This window comes from Pelophylax lessonae (genome assembly GCF_965119305.1).
Source record: "Pelophylax lessonae genome assembly, chromosome: 6".
Classification (NCBI taxonomy): Eukaryota; Metazoa; Chordata; class Amphibia; order Anura; family Ranidae; genus Pelophylax; species Pelophylax lessonae.
In genome coordinates, this window is record NC_138773.1 from 1,376,172 (window position 1) to 1,390,646 (window position 14,475).

Consider the following 14,475-nt stretch of genomic DNA (forward strand, 5'->3'; position numbering starts at 1 on the left):
AATAAAGCTCTTGATAGTGTTACATTTCTCTCCCCATCCTCTTTGTGAAGTGCTAGAAGCCACCGGCTGGCTGAATGGCATCGGCGCCACTTCTGGGCAGTGCTGGGGACCGGTGCATGGCGATTGGTTCAAGAGAGAGTAGAGAGGTGGAAGCTGCAGTGACTGTGATTGGCCCTTAAGTCTGCTTGTGCTAAATTCAGAATGTGCGAGATGTGTTTGACCCTTAGGCCTTGTTTATACGGGGCGTAAAAATGTATGCCCCATGGGAGGGCCATGTTTACCTGCACAGGTGTTCTGTGCATCCCCGTGCTGGTGGTCAGTTGGGGTCCAGCATTTGCACAGACACAGAAGCTGCTCCCAATCTGACATCTGGTGCAGGCCCCCTATGGCCCCATGTGAACGAGACCTAAGAAGTACATTCTGTGCTAGGAACTCAGCATTGCTTTCATGATAGATTCCCTTTGCCCATCATATTAAAGCTGCTTTGTGTTCCATCCTAACATTTCATGTTAGGGAAAGTGAGGGACCATATGGCTGAGAGATGGTTCCTCACTAATTTCTTTATCGTACATCACGTGACACAGAGCAGGTAATAATGACTATCTGGGTTATACGCTGCCTTTAGGTGAATGGGCACTGACAACCAATAGACAGGAAGTTTCTCCCATACAAGAAGAACCTCAGTTTTCTCTATCGCTCATTGACAGACGTAGTCTTCTTGATTCTCAAGAGCTGGGTTATGTTGTCTCCGCAGGAGTAGGACTAGGCAGAAAGACAAAACGTTCTGGCTCCACCTTAGGGGCAGTCCCTGAGGGTATATCCTCCCTCTCTCTGCTACAGGGAATCAGTTTTTTTCTGTCTAGTCAGGAGTAAGGACCTAAGTTCCTTGCTGGGATCTTTTGGTCCTGGCAAGACTTTTTTCTTTAAGAAAAAGACATTTTTTAGGTAGTTTTTCTCCAGTGTTTTTCCTGTGAGATCTTCAAGCAAAGATGCCGGACTGGGCGACACTTGTGGTCACCCCAGCCGGCCTACGAGCGCGCGCAGACCATGGCATTGCGCTTGGTCGGCCGCGACACATTCAAGTAAGTATGCGGGGCCGGGCGACGGGCTGGATGTTGAGATCCAGTGGTCACCCCGGTTTCTGCCTACGAGCGCGTGCAGACCAGAGCTCCGCGCTGGGTCGGCCGCGACGGAGTCCCAGTGGAGGGACTGACCTTGCGAGTTAAAAGTCTCGCTTGGACGCCAGGAACCAGAGAGTCGAGGCGTCCGGAGTGGTCCACAAACCCCCACCCCGGTGGAGAGGGTATTGTGAAGAGAGGGTGCCTGTCGGTTCGGTATGGTGAGTAAACGTTCCCTTTTTTCTTTCCTCGTTATGAGGCAGTATGAATTATGGGCCCCTCCATACATGGTCAGTATATATCTGACACTAAAAGTCCCCCTGGTAAATACAGTATGTGTTTGTGGGAAGTGGACTTGGTTTGAGAGCTAACACTCTACCCAGCAGACTGTAGCATTACAGCAGACATAGGAGGTATAATCCTACCTTATTTGTAGTGTATCTCCTGTAGATCAATCAATCGCCACTCAGCAGAGATGCAGGTGGATGTGCTGGGAAAAACGATTTCGGCGGTCCGCCGCCATTTTGCCGTAGGCCAGGTGCATGCATGTCCTCAGGTCACGCCGGCCGCCATGTTTTTGGAGTCAAATGTCTCCTGTATGGGGGCGGCCATGTTTCATGAGCCCAGCTACCTCGTGGAGAGCTGGGAACGCCGGAAGGCGTACACAGGGGGCGGAGCCACGTCCTTCTACCCGGGAAAAAGCAACAGCTCCTTCCAGTCTGTAAAAGACAGACGCTGACTGCAGTTGGTTGGAAACTTCACTGCATCGGTTGGTGAGCCTTGGGGGTCCCTCTCTCTCTCTCTCTGGGATCGAGAAGCAGGTACTCTGAGGGGCGCTATTGCGCTAGGGGGAGACACATAAAAAAAAAAAAAAAAAAGAGGTATTTTTTTATTTAAAAAAAAAAAAAAAAGTTTTTTTTGTGTTTTCTGGCAAAGGTGTCCTGAATTAACATGGACCCTGCCACTCATGTATCTCCTCCGGATCCCCTCGAGGGGTCTGCGGGATCCTCCAGCACCCCACTGACGATTGAATCATTGTCCGCTATTATGGAAACTTTTGTGTCCCGGGTGGAAGTGGCTTGTCAGGGACAGGGCGCAAGTAAGCGACCCCCGCCTAACCCCTTATTATCTGAAACCTCGGATTCAGACTCTGAGCCTATTTCTGCAGTTGCAGGTACTTCAGCTGGTATTGGTGTCTCGTGTACTGTCTTTTCAGACAGTGAGGAGGATGTTTCGGCATCAGCCATAGCCAAAGAGGAAGCGTTGGTAAACGTACTCATTGTATCTGTTCAAGAAACCTTAAGATTACAGGGTATTCCGTCAGAAATAGCTGAAACTGAAATCCCTTTTGGGACTAAAAAACGCATCAAAGTGGCGAAGGTTTTTCCATTGCCCAAATGTTTTGGCAATCCAATCAAAGAAGAATGGAGTCTGCCAAAACGCATTTCTACTATTTCTAAACGCATTAACAGGCGTTATCCGTTTGAGGAAACCCTCATTAAGAAATGGACAGAACCACCTGTGGTGGATTCACCAATTGCTAGATTGAATAAGCCACGGTTATTCCTCTAGAAGACGCTCCGTCTTTTAAAGATCCAGTGGATCGCAAGATAGAAGCTATGTCTCGCACCATGTTTACCTTGATTGGATCAGCTTTCAGACCAATAATTGCTATTGGTCTGGTTTCGCAGACTGTAACTGAATGGACCAAGTGGTTACGCCGGGACTTAGAAGAAGTCCCTCAGGCGGTATCAGATTTGTTGGAACAAATGATACAGGGGTTACAGTTTGTGTGTGATGCGGCGTTAGACGCCACTTCATTATTGGCGCGAGCATCAGTCTCAGCGGTGGTTCTCAAGCGTACACTGTGGCTAAAAGGTTGGTTAGCCGACCAAGGTTCCAAAAAAGCATAATATCCCCTTTTTAGGAGAGCGTCTATTTGGAGCCAACTTAGATGAGATCATTAGGATCTCACGGGTGGAAAGAGCACCTTTTTACCGCAAAATGTTAAAGGTAAAGGAACTCGTCAAAAACGAGGGCCTTCTGTTTCTGCTCACAAGAGGTTTTTTTCGTCCCGCGGGTGAAAAAATTAAGTCCTCCAAAGCTCCTTCAGGAGGCTTCAGGGGACGTTGGTCGGGCAAGCAAAAGCCCGCCCCCTCCAGACCTGAAGATAAATCGTCCAAAGCCTGAAGGTGGGCCCCCACCCATAACTGGGGTGGGGGGGACGTCTTCGCCGGTTCCCGGATCCATGGCTTTCCAGAATCCCGGACAAGTGGGTTTGCGAAGTCATAAGGTCAGGGTACAAGATCGAGTTTCGATCTCTCCCACCAGCGCGATTCTTCCCTTCCAATATTCGACTAGCCCCGGATCGTTAGAAGATCTGCGGAGAGCAGTCACGGATTTACTACTACAAGGAGTGGTAGTCCACGTTCCTTGGACAGAACGTTTTCAGGGGTTTTATTCAAACCTATTTATAATACCCAGGAAAGAGGGCAAAGTGCGTCCAATTTTGGACTTAAGGGCACTCAATTCTTTTGTCAACATAAGAAGATTCAGAATGGAGTCCATTCGCACAGTAGCAGTCTTCCTGCATCCAGGGGATGTCCTAGCGTCCGTAGACATCTAGGACGCATATCTTCACATTCCCATTTTCGCAGGACATCAGCGGTTTCTACGCTTTTCCGTAGAAGAGAACCACTATCAGTCTGTGGCGTTACCTTTCGGTCTCGCCACGGCTCCTCGGGTCTTCACGAAGGTGTTGGCCCCAATGTTGGCACTACTGCGCCAAAGAGGCATATCGATTCTTGGTTACCTAGACGATCTTCTGCTTCATGCAGAGTCTCCTCAGACCTTGCTACAAAACATAGAAATTACTATGATTTCTTTACAGGAATTCGGGTGGCTGGTGAACCAGCAAAAGTCATTTCTGGTTCCCACCCAGAGGCTCGAATATCTGGGTCTAATTCTAGACACAGTCAGGACAAGAGTTTTTCTTCCGGTAGGGAAACTCCGAAAGATTCAATCAGCAGTCCAGTTGTTACTATCCAACAGCGGGTCTTCCCTTCGGACTTGCATGAGGGTTCTGGGGTTGATGGTGGCTTCCTTCGAAGCAGTCCCATTTGCCCAGTCCCATACCCGAATTCTTCAGCAAGAGATTCTTCTCAGATGGAATCGGAATCCGGAATCCCTGGACAATCAGATCCGATTGAGCAAACAGACCAGAGAGTCTCTGGTCTGGTGGCTTCGGTCTCCGATGCTCAGCCAGGGAAAGTCATTTCTGCCAATATATTGGACGATAGTGACCACGGATGCCAGTCTATCCGGATGGGGAGGAATTCTCGGTCAGTTATCTGTCCAGGGACTTTGGTCCCCGGAAGAATCCAGGTTGCCATTAAATGTATTGGAACTGAGAGCGATCAGACTTTGTCTGATTCACTGGACCGAGCAGCTCCAGGGCAGCCCGGTTCGGATCCAGTTGGACAACGCCACGGCCGTGGCTTATGTCAATCACCAGGGGGGCACCAAGAGTGTCCGAGCGGCCAAAGAAGTGGCTGGCATTCTTCGCTGGGCGGAACGATTTGTTCCAGCTATCTCTGCAGTGTTCATTCCGGGGGTGGAAAATTGGCAGGCAGATTATCTCAGCCGTCAGACTCCGGATCAGGGGGAATGGTCCCTCCATCCAGAAGTTTTCCACCAGTTGTGCCTACGTTGGGGCACCCCGGATGTGGATCTGTTGGCATCACGATTCAACAGAAAAGTACAGAGATTCGTGGCTCGCTCCCGTGATCCTCTAGCAGAGACCGCAGACGCACTGGTCACCCCGTGGGGGCAATACCAGCTAATGTATGCCTTCCCTCCTCTTGGGTTACTGCCAAGACTTCTTCGCAGGATAAAGGAGGAAGGAATTCCAGTAATCCTGGCAGCTCCGGACTGGCCTCGTCGAGCTTGATACGCCGACTTGGTCAGACTGGTGGCGGACGTCCCGTGGAGACCTCCTCTCAGGGAGGATCTACTGTCTCAGGGACCGATCTTCCATCCTGCTTTACGATCGCTGGTTTTAAACGGCCTGGTTATTGAGACCCAGGTGCTGAAGGACAAGGGATTGTCAGCTTCAGTTATTCCTACTCTAGTTAAAACAGGGAAAGCGACTTCCAGAAAGATTATCATCGTACATGGAAGTCTTATATTGTGTGGTGTGAATCCCTTGGGTTCCATCTACATCTTTATTCGGTAGTCCGAATATTGGCTTTCTGCAACAGGGAGTTGAGCAGAAGCTGGCCTTGAGTGTTATCAAGGGTCTGGTTTCAGCATTTGCGATCTTCTTTCAGTAGCCTTTGTCTACTCATTCCTTGGTGCGGAATTTTCATCCGGGGGGTGCGACACCTGGCTCTGCCGGTGCACGCGCCGTTACCATCCTGGGATCTTAATTTGGTGCTGTCGGTTCTTCAGACACCTCCCTTTAAAAATATCAGGGAGATTCCCTTGCTTACTTTATCCCAGAAGGTGGTCTTCTTGGTGGCTATCACTTCTACACGCAGGGTGTCAGAACTGGCTGCATTATCCTGTTGTTCCCCAGATCTGGTGGTTCATAGGGATAAGGTTGTTCTTCATCCGAATCCATCCTTCCTTCCTAAGGTGGTTTCAAAGTTTCATTGAATGAGGACAGTGTATTGTCCTTCCTATGTCCTTAGCCCAATCATCCTCGAGAATTGCGTTGCATTCCTTGGATGTAGTTCGGGCGATCAGGATATATTTGAATACACGGATTCAATTTGTAAGACGGATTCACTGTTTGTGATCACGGATGGCCCTAAGTAGGGGTTGCCTGTTCTGCTGCGACCATCTTTAGATGGATCAGACAGACGGTGGTATAGGCTTATTTTATCTAAGGGTCGGGATCCCCCGTTCCCTTTTAAGGCGCATTCTACTCGGGCGCTTAGAGTTTCCTGGACCTTCCGCCATCAGGCGTCAGTGGTTCAGGTTTTCAAGGCGACTGTTTAGTCGTCGGTTCATACCTTTACAATATTGTATAAGGTTCATGTGATGGCATCGTCAGATGCCTCTTCTGGCCGCAAGGTTCCTGCAGGCCACTGTTTGAGGAGACTGTTGGTCTACCTCGAGGATTTGTGGGGTAGGTCTCATCTGTTTACTCGATGAGTCCTTTGATACTTCTGGTTGGCTCCGGTTGGGCCTTCTAGATTGGATTTTGATTTCTGTCAATCCCACCCCTCATTTGTGGCACTGCTTCTGGATGTCCCAGCTCTTGAGAATCAAGAAGACTACGTCTGTCAATGAGCGATAGAGAAAAATGGATTTTTGTAAGATCTTACCGTAAAATCCTTTTCTCTTAAGCTCATTGACAGACGTAGTACCCGCCCCTCTATCATTGAGTTGGGTTGGGTTAAATTCTCTGTTACTGCTTTAGAACAGAACTGATTCCCTGTAGCAGAGAGAGGGAGGATATACCCTCAGGGACTGCCCCTAAGGTGGAGCCAGAACGTTTTGTCTTTCTGCCTAGTCCTACTCCTGCGGAGACAACATAACCCAGCTCTTGAGAATCAAGAAGATTACGTCTGTCAATGAGCTTAAGAGAAAAGGATTTTACGGTAAGATCTTACAAAAATCCATTTTTTTCGCCAGTGTCTTGAAGGTGGTGTTCATGGCTGTTAAAGCTCTTCAATCCTAAGAATGATGTCCCAGTTTAGGGGCGTTCCATTCGGATCGGATCCATTCCAATGGCTAAACGCTAAAAGCATGGTACCCAAGCCTCGGCTAAGAAGACCTGAGGTTTTGCCTGTAATGTGACCCATCTGGGCGCTGGACCCTGATAAATGGAACCCTGGTTATTTATTATCCCAAGGAGTTTGCCAGCGGGGTGCTCTACAGGTCCAAGGGTGTAAACCTCATTAAAAATGGGGACCCGATCCTTGAAGGTCCAATAACTGACAAAGCCTGCCATGATGGGTGAAGTTTGCGGTGGCCTGGTAATTTTTTTTTTCTCTCTCTTTTTAAAAATAAATAAATCTGCCGTTCTGGTCTGTCTCCCAGTGGCCACTGGGGGGCAGTGTACTTCTCAGGAGTATCCCTGCAGGCATAACCCCACACACTCTGCTACAGCATCTAGTTTGTTTCTGCCTAGTTTAGGAATAGGACCTAGTTCCCTGCTGGGACTTAGGTCTTAGCTATTGATAGGGAAATGTTTTTGTTTTTTTTATTTTTCACGAATTAGAGTTCCTGGAGAACTACAAGCAACAGATGGCTGTGGTTTCGAACTGGATATTCTGGATCCTTATGGTCTCCCAGCATGGCCAGCGAGCGTGAGCAGGTTATAGTCCAGAACTGGGCCTCACCACGACAGCCCCGATGGATGGGGACGAGCCTGCGAGTGGACTAGTCTCGCTGGGACACGATCAACCTTGAACGCCCTGAGTCGCAGCGTACCCCCTGGCTGGCAGCACCCCCACTCCGAGTGGGAGGTGGACTGTTCGGAGTGGGGCCGCCTGGTACCGTGGTATGGTGAGTAATACTCTCCCCCCCCCCCCCAATCCACTGGCAGTCTCAGGGTGGACCTGGGCCCCCTCCCTGGAATAGTCAGACCCTCAGGCTCCCTCGGTTCTCCTGGCCTCTGCAATGTTAAGCCTACCCACAGCAGGGTGGAAATATTGTGGCCTCTGGAGCATTTTTCTGTAGGGGTGGCCTTGTCCTGCTTGGGGCTCGTTCCTAGTGACCCTCTGATGCTTCTTGTCTGGGAGAGTGCATGGCGTGCCATGGGGGGTCGCCATTTTGCTGTAGATTCAGGCTTTCTTTCTACCATTGAAATGCATAGGCAGCCATTTTTTGTTTCCCATAGAAATGCATGGAGCAGCCATTTTCTTGTAGTCCACAATGCTGGACAGTCGAACGGCATGTAACACAAAAATCTATCTATGACAGGCTGTGCTTGTCATTTCCTGTGGCAGATTGTTTCACTTTCTGTTTCACAAGAACGTGCAGGCAGTCTCCTGAGAGGTTTGGTAATGTTTCTGGGGTTCTCTGAAAGTTTTCCTCACCCACTCTTATCAGATTGTTTTGAATTGGGACTAGGTATACCGCTAATTTAGCGGTGGAATCGCAGTTTAGCGACTTTTAACGTGACACTGCATTATTTTCATCTCAGTGTACTATTTCACCTACAGACCTGCTAGGAGCGGCTGCGGAACCTTCTGGGTCGCAGCCCCTGTCTGCAAATACAGCAGCCGTGGAAAGCCTGGTGTCAAAGGTAGATTTTGAATGTAAAAGTGTTGCTAGCCACAAACGCCCTCTGCCTTCGCCTCCCTCAGTAGTTTCCTCAGATTCTGAGGCAGATATGGCCGCTGCAGACGCCCCCCACCCTCAGGGATCAGTGTCTTCACATTCTGATGGTGAAGAGGACCTGTTCTCGTCCGCCGCCAAGCGGGAACGTGCATTGGTGGAAGCACTTATAGTTTTCTGTGCGGGAAACTTTAAAATTGGCAGATGAACCTACAGGGTCGGGATGGCAGATGTCTTTTTGGATCCCGAAAATCGGCAAGGTATTTCCTTGTCCGGAGCTTTTTGACGATATTGTCAATGGACAATGGTGGCGCATCAAGCACATGCTAGTGGTGCCTAATCGCTTTAAATGCCGTTATCCTTTTGCAGATGCAATTTCCACTGGATGGACTGTGCCACCAAAGGTGGATCACCCGGTTTCCAGGCTGAATAAGTCTACTGTAGTTTCGCTGGAAGAATCCCCAGTCTTCGCTCGCGGACTCGTGGATAGGCGGGTGAAGTCTCTGTCCCGCCATCTACACGTGCTAGCGGGTTCCATATTGAAACCAATATTTTTGAATGTTATGGTGTCAGACGGTGAAGTTACTAAAGGGTAACTTGGAAGCTGAGCAGCTCCCCCCAGCGGTGCTGGAACTAATGGACCAGATGGCACAAGCCCTGGTGTTCATGTGTGATGCATCCCTGGATACGGCTCCCCTAGTGGCCAGAGTGTAGGCAGTGGGGACTGTGATTAGACACATGGTGTGGTTGAAAAGCTGGTCTGCGGACCAGGCTTCCATAAAGACTGACAGATCTTCCCTTTTTGGGGGAGAGGTTGTTTGGATTCCCCTCTGGATGAGTTGATCAAAGGCCTTCTGGGGGGGAAGAGTACTCTACTCTTCTTCCTCAGTCCTCTAAGGGCAAAGGGCTGCGTCATAGATGGGGGGGGTCTTCCTTCACTGCTTCCTAAGCGGCTTTTTCATACCTCTGGGTCAAGAGAAAAAGGGAAGCCGTTCAGGTCTTCTGGGAGTTCCAAGAAGACGTGGTCAGGTAAATCAAAGACCCGTCAGTCCGGATCTGCAGACAAATCCTCATCTGCATGAAGAGCGCCCTCACCACGCCTAGGGTGGGGGATGTCTTCTCTTCTTTCCAGGACCTTGGAGTTCCTTGATTCAGGACAAATGGGTTCACAAACTGATCTGATCTGGGTACAAGATCGAACTCCGGTCTCGTCCGTCTGACAGATTCTTCCCGTCCAATCTGCGCCCATCTCCTGATCGATAAAGGAATCTACGAGAGGCAGTACAAGATCTGCTGTCGCAAGGTGTCATTGTGCCAATTCCCTCTCATGACGCTTTCAGGGGTTTTATTCAAACCTATTTACTGTGCCCAGAAAAGAAGGCAAAGTGCGTCCAATTCTAGACCTCAAGGCTCTCAATCGGTTTGTGCGGTACAGAGGTTTCGCATGGAATCCATTCGAACCGTAGTGGCGTCACTACACCAGGGAGACATTTTGGCCTCCAGAGATATCAAGGGTGCATATCTACATATCCCTATCTACGCTGGCGTTACTCTTTGGTCTCGCCTCCTCTCCCAGGGTGGTTACCAAAGTATTGGCCCCGGTGTGGGCTTTGTTGCGCCAACGGGGAATTGCGGTACTGGGGTATCTGGGCGATCTTCTATTTAGAGCGGACTTGCATTCAACCCTGATGAGCGACCTGAGTTCGGGTGGAACATCAACTTCAGGAAGTCCGCCCTGATACCTTCCTTGAGACTGGATTATCTGGGCCTGTCTCTGGATTCAGCTTTGGCGAGGGTCTTTCTCCCCCTGGACAAGCTGAAGAAGTTGCAGGGGGGCGATCCGTTTGTTGTTGGCAAACAATCTGTCCTCTCTGCCAACTTGCATGCGGGCCTTAGGTCTGATGATATCGACCTTCAAGGTGGTTGTTTGCTCAGTTCCATACCAGACCTTTGCAAAGGGAGATTCTTGTCAAATGGAACAAGGATCCAAAGTCCTTGGACACTTTGATTCGGTTGAGCCGCAACACGAAGATCTGCTCTATTATGATAGCTTCATTCTCCAGCACTATGCCAGGGCAAGTCCTTCCTCCCATTGTTTTGGACGGTGGTAGCCACGGACGCCAGCCTGTCAGGCTCGGACGGGGTGCTCGAAAAGCTCTGTTCCCAGGGAACCTGGACAGTAGAAGAGTCCAAACTTCTGATAAATGTTTTGGAGCTCCGAGCAATAAAGCTTTGTCTGAGCCACTGGATGGATCGTCTGCAAGATTGTCTGGTTCTGATTCAATCGGACAATGCCACGGCTGTGTCATACATCAATCACAAGGGGGGCACCAGGGAGATTCTGGCCTGGGCGGAACAGTTTTCGCCCTCTCTGCTGTGCCCATCCCAGGTTTTGAAAACTGGCAAGCTGATTACCTGAGTCGTTACCTGGAGTGGTCCCTACACCCGGATGTGTTTCATCTCCTGTGTGTTCGGTGGAGGACACCCGAGGTCGATCTGTTTGCTTCTCGTCTCAACAAGAAGGTGCAGAGGTTCATAGCTAGGTCTCGAGATCCTCTGGGCGACGCCACAGACGCACTGGTGGCTCCTTGGGGTCAGTATCGGCCGATTTATGCCTTTCTACCGCTGAAACTCCTGCCAAGGTTTCTACACAGGTTAGAGGTGGAAGGGATTCCGGTCATTCTGGTGGCTCCAGACTGGCCTCTCTGATCTTGGTACGCAGACCTATTAAGGTTGGTCGCTGATGCTCCTTGGAGACTTCCTCTCAGGGAAGATCTTTTGTTTTAAGGTCTGATCTTTCATCCTGCTTTATAGTCGCTGGCTTTAACGACATGGCTGTTGAAAGCCAGGTGTTGAAGGATAGAGGTCTTTCTGACTCTGTGATTCCTACGCTGCTGAAGGCTAGGAAGTCGAATTCCAGGAAGATATATCATCGTACGTGGAAATCGTACATTTCATGGTGTGAATCGCTGAAGGTGCACCCTTGCTTGTTTTCAGTATCTAGGGTTTTGGCCTTTCTACAAAAAGGGGTTGAACAGCGGTTGGCTTTGGGCACTATCAAAGGCCAAGTGTCATCTTTGGCTATATATTTTCAGCGCCTGTTAGCTATGCATGCCTTGATTCGTACTTTTCATTCAGGGAGTGCACTATATGGAGACGATTCCTGCTATCTCTGTGGGATCTGAATCTTGTATTATCTGTTCTTCAAAAACCTCCTTTTGAGAACATTCGGGAGATTTCTCTGCTTTCATTGTCTCAGAAGGTTGCCTTTTTGGTTGCTATCACTTCTGCCCACAGAGTATCTGAATTGGCGGCGTTTTCATGCCGCTCACCTTATTTGGTGGTCCACAGAGATAAAGTGGTAATCCGACCAAATTAGTCTTTTCTCCCTAAGGTGGTTTCAGGTTTTTATTTGAATGAAGACATCGTGCTGCCTTTACTTGTCCCAAGCCCAAGCATCCAAAGTAAATTGCCTTGCAATGTTTGTATGTGGTTCGGATGATCAGGGTTTCCCTGGCGGCCACTGAGTCTTTCAGAAAATCAGATACTCTTTTTGTCCCTACCAAGGGACCTCATAAAGGATTGGCTGTGTCTGTGGGACCGTATCCAGATGGATCAGGCAGATGGTTTTAAGGCTTATTCGCTGAAGGGTCAGGTTCCTCTGTTCCCGGTGAAGGCGCATTCTACTAAAGCACTGAGTGCCTCTTGGGCTTTTCGCCATCTGGCGTCAGTGATGCAAGTTTGCAAGGCAGCAACTTAATCTGTGCATACGTTCACAAAATTCTACAAAGTTGATGTTTTGGCATCTTCGGATGCCTCCTTTGGCCGCAAGGTTTTGCAGGCTGCTTTTTAAAGAGAATCTTTTTTGTTCTCCTTGAGGGTGTATGTTTTTTGCTAGGTGAGCTCCAGTTGTTCCTGGTTGAGCTCCATATTACCTGGTTGGATATGTTAAGCCTTTTGGGAGTTATGTTCTTTGTGATGTCTTCCCACCCCTCATGAAAATACTGCTTTGGGATATCCCAATGGTCTGAAGAAGATATGGAGCTGCATCTGTTGATGAACGAGAACTTGATTTTTGTACTTACTGTAAAATCCTTTTCTCTGAAGTTCCACAGACACAGAACCCACCCCTCTACTTATGGGTGAAATGGGGTATATTTGTCTTCTAAACACTGCTTGCAACAAAACTAGATGCTGTAGCAGAGTGTGGGGTTATGCCCGCAGGGACAGCCCACATAGGTGTGGTAAAGTTTTTCCTGCCTTGTGTCCTATTCCCGATGGGAGGAGCATAACCCAATGGTCTAAAGAAGATATGGAGCTACATCTGTCGAACTTCAGAGAAAAGGATTTTACGGGAAGTACAAAAATCCAGTTTTTGCCAGTAACCTGGAAGGTTGTAACCACAGACGCCAGCCTGATCGGCTGGGGGGGCTGTGTTGAAGGGTCTTTCTGTTCAGGGGACTGGTCTCGGGTAGAGACTCTTGCCTATCAACATCTTGGAAACCAGGGCACTCCATTTGGTGCTGTCATTGGACAACCAGGTTGCGGGGGTGTCTTGGAAGGATTCAGTGCGACCCTGGTACATCAACCATCAGGGCGGTACCAGAAGCCAATTGGTTCAAAAAGAGGTGAACCACATACTGACATGGGCAAAGAGGTATGTTACATGTTTGTCAGCAGTATTCATCCTGGGTGTGGACAATTGGCAGGCAGACTTTCTAAGTCGCCAGCAATTGTGTCCAGGGGAACGGTCCCTGCATCCAGAGGTGTTTCAGCTGATCGGTCAACATTGGGGTACCTCTGACGTACAGTAAGGTCCATAAATAATGGGACATCGACACAATTCTAATCTTTTTGGCTCTATACACCACCACAATGGATTTGAAATGAAACAAACAAGATGTACTTTAACTGCAGATTTTCAGCTTTAATTTGAGGGAATTTACATACAAATCAGGTGAAAGGTTTAGGAATTGCAACAGTTTGTATATGTGCCTCCCACTTTTTAAGGGACCAAAAGTAATGGGACAATTGGCTGCTCAGCTGTTCCATTGCCAGGTGTGTGTTATTCCCTCATTATCTCATTTACAAGGAGCAGATAAAAGATCCAGAGTTCATTTCAAGTGTGCTATTTGCATTTGGAATCTGTTGCTGTCAACTCTCAATATGAGATCCAAAGAGCTGTCACTATCAGTGAAGCTAGCCATCATTAGGCTGAAAAAACGAAACAAACCCATCGGAGATAGCAAAAACATTAGGTGTGGCCAAATCAACTGTAACATCCTTAAAAAGAAAGAACGCACCGGTGAGCTCAGCAACACCAAAATACCCGGAAGACCACGGAAATAAACTGTGGTGGATGACCGAAGAATTCTTTCCCTGGTGAAGAAAACACCCTTCACAACAGTTGGCCAGATCAAGAACACTCTCCAGGAGGTAGGTGTATGTGTGTCAAAGTCAACAATCAAGAGAAGACTTCACCAGAGTGAATACAGAGGGTTCACCACAAGATGTAAACCATTGGTGAGCCTCAAAAACAGGAAGGCCAGATTAGAGTTTGCTAAACACCATCTAAAAAAGCCTTCACAGTTCTGGAACATCCTATGGACACATGAGACCAAAATCAACTTGTAGCAGAGTGATGGGAAGAGAAGAGTATGGAGAAGGAAAGGAACTGATCATGATCCAAAGCATACCACCTCATCAGTGAAGCATGGTGGTGGTAGTGTCATGGTGTGGGCATGTATGGCTGCCAATGGAACTGGTTCTCTTGTATTTATTGATGAAGTGACTGCTGACAGAAGCAGCAGGCTGAATTCTGAAGTGTTTCAGGCAATATTATCTGCTCATATTCAGCCAAATGCTTCAGAACTCAGTGGATGGCGCTTCACAGTGCAGATGGACAATGACCCGAAGCATACTGTCAAAGCAACCAAAGAAATTTTAAAGGGAAAGTGTTATGCAATGGCCATGTCAATCACCTGACCTGAATCCGATTGAGCATGAATTTCACTTGCTGAAGACAAAACTGAAGGGAAAATGCCCCAAGAACAAGCAGGAACTGAAG